Source organism: Oryzias melastigma, linkage group LG15 (genome assembly GCF_002922805.2).
Source record: "Oryzias melastigma strain HK-1 linkage group LG15, ASM292280v2, whole genome shotgun sequence".
Classification (NCBI taxonomy): Eukaryota; Metazoa; Chordata; class Actinopteri; order Beloniformes; family Adrianichthyidae; genus Oryzias; species Oryzias melastigma.
Genome location: NC_050526.1, coordinates 3676890 through 3683914, shown reverse-complemented (window position 1 = coordinate 3683914; position 7025 = coordinate 3676890). Strand labels below are relative to the sequence as shown.

At 38.3% G+C, this 7025-nt stretch overlaps 1 long non-coding RNA gene across 1 annotated transcript in view; it reads right to left on the bottom strand.

The window, feature by feature from the left end:
- Positions 1–2537: 2537 nt before the first annotated feature.
- LOC112161980 overlaps positions 2538–7025 on the bottom strand; it is a 6126-nt gene continuing 1638 nt past the window's right edge. The window contains exons 2-3 of the long non-coding RNA XR_002921987.2: positions 5334–5412; positions 2538–2886 (exon numbers count right to left, since the gene is read on the bottom strand). This is a non-coding gene — a long non-coding RNA (uncharacterized LOC112161980). The remainder of the gene's footprint in view (positions 2887–5333; positions 5413–7025) is intronic.

The window sequence follows — 7025 nt, the reverse complement described above, 5'->3', positions numbered from 1 at the left end:
GGGAGTGGTTGATGTGTCCAGAGATTATACTGTTAATGCTGACAAAACCAACCTAACAATACGACAAAGCGTCGGAGCAATCCCAGTTTTGAGCCGGATGAGATGAGGAAAACAAAGACATTCGTGGATTTATTTAGTGGATTAAGTGGATGCATCGGAATAGAGCAGAGCAGGAAGCTTCTGGCTTGCCGTAGTAGCTTCAATATCACACTATATTTTTGCTACTACTGCTAATTCACAACAAGCTGAATAAAATAAACACATTTTCCTCATATATGTCATTCACAATGATTAAAATGCTACAAGAACGTGTTAAAAACATCATTTTTAATGGATAAAGTTCTTCATAGATGTAACATCCTGTATCAAATCAATAATCTAACAAGACTCACTGTTTATCAGAGGAGAAGCTTCTTTATAAGTAGTAAGTAGATGTCAAACTACTATAAAAGTTTGATGAATTTACTTCTTTTTCCTCTAGTGTCACTCCATCACAGCGTAAACACACTCTTGTTTCTCCATCTGTTCGTGCTGCTTCGTGCATTCTCCTCCTCTTCCCTGGATTCCATCCATCCGTGTCTTTCCCACCGCCGTTTCCTCCTCTCCGGGTCATTGAAGCGTAGGAGCCGATCCCCTCCGGATTTGAGTGTTTATCATTTCTGCGGCACTGCAGTCAATTTGGGGATTTTCCTGTCTCACCGTATATTGTTTTATCTCGCTGTTTACTTTGCCGAGCTGCCAGCCAGTCAGCCAGCGCCTCCCCCCTGAACTCTTGAGAGATGCCACACCGGCTCGGTTCTGTTCGGGATTAAACTTAAAAAAAAAGAAGGAAGGCTTTTGGGTTTTCTCAAAAATAAGGCATAAAACTGTAAATCTCACACCTCCTCCTGCGTCTCTTCGGCTGCATCGGTCATTGATCAGACAGTAAACCCAAACCCCCTCCAGACTCCCACCACAACAACCACCTGCTGCTTCTTTTGCCTAAATCCTTCCAGCCTTTCTTGACACATTAGGTGTGAAGGACTTCAAAGGCAAAACTATTCTACATTGACACGTTATTACAGCAGACATTTAATGCCAGATTTTTCTGCCACAGATTCCTCCTGACTCATCCTTGAAATACTAGAATTGTGTCCACACAGCCCTCCGTGCATGGAAAACGAACCCTTTGGCCAACATACACATGCACTGTCTCCAGGGAAAAATGCTTCAATAAGTCTGTCCAAATCACCTGCACAGTCAACAGAGGAGGATAATAAGACCCAGAGGATGCTGACTCATTTTATCGATGCCCACACAAACACCCAAACTCTGTGACCCTCCGTCTCTGCTTTGCTGGCATTTATTTGATGTTTTGAGGCTTTTTCACTCTCGCTTTTTTGAAATTACTTTTTTAAAAACTACTTTTAGAAATGCACAAACATAGCTCCGATGATGATTTTTACGGTTATCTAAAGCACAAAGTTTAAAATCGAGAGTCTCTTTCAGATTTCAGATCTGAAGGGAGAACATGACAAATGATAGAATGAAAAGATTAGGGGAGCAAATCTCTCTGACGTCTCTGTCACAGAGGCTTCAGTCTTCATTTCTTCCTGTCTAAATTATGGCTCACAGAAGTTTAACAGCCCTTCTAAAAGACCCACTCTGTTGAAAATTGTCTTTTTTGTGTTTTAATGTAGCATTTTTCTCACAATAGAGGATCTATGTGACAGAATTTACTATTGAAACTGAGTTTCTGAGTATTTCTTATTTAATATCAGGAACAGATGAAAACTGGATGCTTGAAAATGCTCAGACTAATGATGTAGCTACTGAAATGGGCGTGGCAAAGTCTCCTTTTCCCCTGCTGACATGATGAGCGTTCAACACTCGTATTATAAGCGCTCCAGGAGGGGGTGGGGTTACTCAGCGCCAACAGACCAGAATCGTATTTCTAATGGGAAATACGATTATTTGCATAAAAAATGTCTTAAAAAAACGACAAAGGTTGTTTGACTTAATCATAATTAAATGGCTTCCCACCCCTGTTACCCACCTTTACGTACCACTGCCTGACAGTCCCTTTATCTAAGGCTGGTCTGAGCTGAATGTGACAAATTACCATAAAAATGACTTTTTTCAAATGGCAGCTTTTCTGTAATTTTATCTCCATGGCAACCATTTTATTATTTGGCCGCCTGGGAATACCGAACAGATCAATGTGAGTTTCAGAATAATCGGCAAAAGTAAATTTTAGGATTTCCTTAGCAACGGGGGTTATTTGTTAACCACGCCCACATTCCTAATATGTTTCATATCCTGTGTTGGATTATTTGGTTCAGCTTTTGCCTGGGATCAATAAATCATATTCTCAGAATATTCTGTCATAAAATGTAAGTAATAGGAAAACGGCACTTTTGTGAGCACAGCGTTAAGAATCTACATGGTCTAATTCCAACATTTTTTTCCTAATTTCTTCCCAATGTAGCTCAAGAAGTTAGGAAATGACTGATAAAAATCCCTAGGATGAGTTTTTATTTGTAGTTGGTACTAAAAGGTTTTTATTCTTCCAATTCAAGATAGCGGTCTCTTCCTGAGGAGTCATTTTTGTCAAATTTTGTAAAAATTGCTCAAACTAAAGGTTTATTTTGCCTTAAGAGAGAATCTCAGATTGTGACACAAAATGGCCATCCCATAATAATCTCAATCTCTAAAGTTCTCTTGGACACGAGTTCTTGTTCTTCATTCTCCATCACTTTCCGCAGCGTTTCCCACTTTGACTTTGGGGTCCACATTCCGCACACCGGTTCCTGCTCACCATTCCAGCGACTCCGGCGCTCCACGTATGCACACATTCATATTAACAGACGAGTGCATATGGGAATGTGAAGCAGGAGCTTGCCATGTCTGTAAATGTCAGAGGAAGAAAGCCGTGGGATTAAAATAAATGCCCAGAGGACACTCCTCTGATCCTCAATATAACATCCATTTAAACCAATCGTTTTTATAGAGATTTAAGAAGATTTGACATAAATTCATATTCGAAATGAGAGGTTTTTCTAGTATATTTTTTACTGAATGTACTGAAGAGCTGCAAGTTTTTTTTTCATTCTTTTATTTTAAACGCATTGTTAACATGAACATGTAAATCCCTTTATTCTACTATAACATGCTTTGGTTATTTATTCAATTAAATTATTGTTTTATTCAAGTTCTGAAATACAGAATTTATGGGTTTCTTTTTGAAGCAATGTATACACATTTAATTTTGGTTTATATTTTTACTCATTTTAGGTTTTTTCCTCCTGAATTAATCCCAGAAAAAGTTAGTCTGTTTTATACCACAGTCCCGTTGAATACTCAATTCTGATTGGCTGCTGGGTTTGCATTAAAAAGTTTAAATCCGCAGTAATAATGCACACCTAAAAAAGATGTTTCTGTCACATTGTCCAAATGTTCTATATCTCTGCACAGGCTTTTTTAAAATGAACTTTTGCTTCATCCTCTGGACCAAACTTTATCTCTGAACCGATGCTTTATTTAACCGATCAGCATACCAGTATATTTCCTTTGCCCCTGCAGGTGAGGACAATGTTGTGTTACCATGACAACTCGCCTCACCGTCAAATAGTCCACTTTACACGAATACAGAATGATGCATGACAGGGGGATGTTACTCAAACATAACAAAAAAAAAAAATTTTCTCTTAATAACAAGATCATCTTGTTATGTGAAAAAAAAAACCCAACTTGGGTTATTTTTGGAGTTTTTGGTGTTTTTAGGCTAAACTAAATTAACCAAAACATCTTTATATCAAGAAAATGTTTCATTTGCAGCGATTTATTTCAAATTCAAATTTCAAATTAATTTTATTTACCTTTCATGTAATTTAATAAAACAAATAAAAATACTAGAAAAAACATTTCTCAAACATGTAATAAAATGATAAGATAAGCCCCTCATAATAATAAACAGAGATACAAACAGATATAATAGAAAATAATAAAAGATTATAAGCAAAAACAAAGCAAGCAGCACACAAAGAGGTTTTAAAAATGTATTAAAAAAATTCAACTAAAGTTTTGACATTTTTGGAGCTGAGGAGGTTTGATGAAAGCAAGTTGTCCTCAAAGAAATTGGACTAAATAATCATAATCATCTAACCTATGATTTTACTTTATACTTAATAGCTAACTTTCCATGAAGAAGCACAAGTCAATAATTTATTAATACACATTAGTTTGCTGCAAAAAAGAAAAATCTGTGGATTCAACCAATAAAAAAAAGGTATTCTTAGTGATGATGAAGAAATCTTTATTTTATAACTTTCTTTTGTGTTTTTATTTTCTTGCAGCTACAATAACATATTCCAGTCCTACGGCACCGCCCGTCACCGTTTGTGTGCAACACAACAAAGTGGCGTTGTGAATGAAAGCCGCGCTGCAACGGTTGCAGCACGGCTGATGGGATTTCTCTGAGACCGACTTCTTTGAATAATTTACTGACCACATTTCTGACGTCATTCCATTTTAGAGAAAATGTTGTTCTGGAAAGATGATGCTGGAGAAAGCTTCGTGGAGGCGGCATGGGACCCCCCCTCTGCCCCCCATCCTGTCTTCACTGCACTTAATCTGCAGAATTTGACCATTAAACTATCACCAATACTCGATTCCAATTAAATATGTTGAATTTCATTACCACAAAGTGTTTATAATGAGGTTTTTGGGCATACTTTAATAATACCAGATTTTTACTGCTCTGCTGTGCATTAAACGCCAAACTTCCCATCCTGCCTTGCCTGAAAACCCATAATTCCTTCCCCAAATAAATCTCCCGCTCCTCCTGAATATATTTCTCTGTCGTTTGCTTCCGACCTGCCAATGTTTGGTGCTTTAATTGTGCTGTTGCTTTAATGTAGCTGGGTTCTAGGAGTACCTCCATCTCCGCGTTGAAGATTGAAACTTCTGATGTTGCAGTCTTCTGATGTTTTGCTTCATAGGTGAGTCAGTGCGAGCTCTCAGCATCTTGCAAATGGATTGTCACATGTCGGGGAGAAGCTGCTCCCCCTCGATAGAGTACAGTTCTATTTGATTTTTTTTAAAGACAGTAGAAATGTTTTTAGTTTGTTTCCACATGAAAAGATCATCTAAACTTGACAATCAACTCAACCCGCCTGAATTATTTATGTTACTCGATGGAAAATTTGTGCAACAGCTCCAGCAAGTTGCTGAAACAAGTGTGGATTTTAACAGTTAGGACATGTTTTCGACAAACACGCAAGAAACACTCGGATCACCCACGGGTGACCACCTCTGTGCTGTGATCCCATTCTGGGTCATCGCTGTGGGGTTACCTGGCAACCGAGCGAAGACGTTCCACCGAGGAAGCGAATGAATGCTGTCATCATAACCATGCTCTTTCCATTACCGCATCTGTGCACATTAAAATGAAACGGGGCATGCTCCGAACTCCACTTACTTCACTACTTCCTGCAAACTGCTTATCACCAAAGTACGACTCAGACATGAAAGCTCTAATGAAAAGACACCTGTCTGTGTCAATTATTTCTAATATTCTTCTGGAAGTACTCCCAGATTGGTGGATAAAAGCTTGAAAGGAGGGTTAAGACACCATGCAGTCAGGTGGTAGCATTTTACAGAAAAATCCTTCTAATTATTACATTTGACAGACTTTTCAAAATAAAATAAAAAGATTCGGGTTTTTGAAAAGTGGTTTAAATTTTAAAATAAATGAGCAGCAACACACTATAATTTGCAGCAGGTGTTTTTTGTTTTGTTTTTTTTTTCACCTGTGAGAAGTAAAGTCCAAAGGCGCCACGTGCCTCGCTGCTCACACCACTAACCTTTCAAAATAGAGGGCCAGCTGGACTGAAAGAGGGATAATTTGCATGTCGGATAGTGGAGGCAGGAAAACCTAGTATTTCATTTGTCATGAACCTGTGGGCAGATTTCTCCAGTAAATAGTCTGCTTTAAAGAAATAAATTGATTTAATGGCACATAAACACCTCCTTTGGCCTTGTTCTGAAAATTGCTCCAAAACTGAAGTCAGGCGCTGTAAGCATTATGTGGGCTTGTCACGCACAACAATACTAAGCATCAAAAAATGATCCATCTTTTCAGTCCAGTTGAACACGTGAACAATTTTGAACCATATAATTATTTTTAAAAAGTTCTCCCACAGTTTGGGGGCCCCAGGTGAAAAATAAAATGGTCCCTTTGCAGATGTTGTATTAATCTTTTTTTTTTTTTAACCCTTTATTAAATTAAAATATCAAATAACTTCTTCATTGGCCTACTAACAGTGTCAGGACTCACTCAGCCATGTCCTCCTCCGACCACCAGAGGGACCCCTCTCCTGAATACCAACCATCTTCAGCACCTTCTTCACTACAACTCCCATCAGCCACCGCTTCAGTCTTCTCCACGCACAGCTGATCATCATCATCCACATCAGAACCACCAGAATTTTTACTCAATCCAACCTCAACTTCAGTGCGAAGTCTTGATTGTGTTTGCTCGGCAGTCTGAGCAGTTTTTCCTTGTTTTATTCTCCCTGTTTTATACCCACGCCTGTTTACTCGCTTCTCTGCCTCACTCTGCCTTTTGACACCGTTTAAGTCTTGCCCCCGTTTCCATATGGATCCTAACCTCTCAGCCACTTCGTCACATAGACACAATGTGAGAAATCCAAATATTTTGATAATCTTTTGAAATCATTTCAAAACTGAAAAAAGGCTGAAATTACACAGGAAATATGCAAAATACAGCAATTTTGAGGATCCAAATGATTAAAATGGAACAGGTTAGAAAACACATTTATTTTAAAATTAGTAGGCTATATATTTCATGATGACAGGTTTTGGCAATTGACTTTAGGCAATCGCCTATCTTTGCCTAATGACCCACCTCCGCTCCCACTCTGGTATATTTTCATTAAATGCATCGTTTCAACTCATATTTGAACATTGAAATTAAACAGAAATAGGGGTGTGGTCTTCCAATTAGGAAGTCCTATTGACCCCCC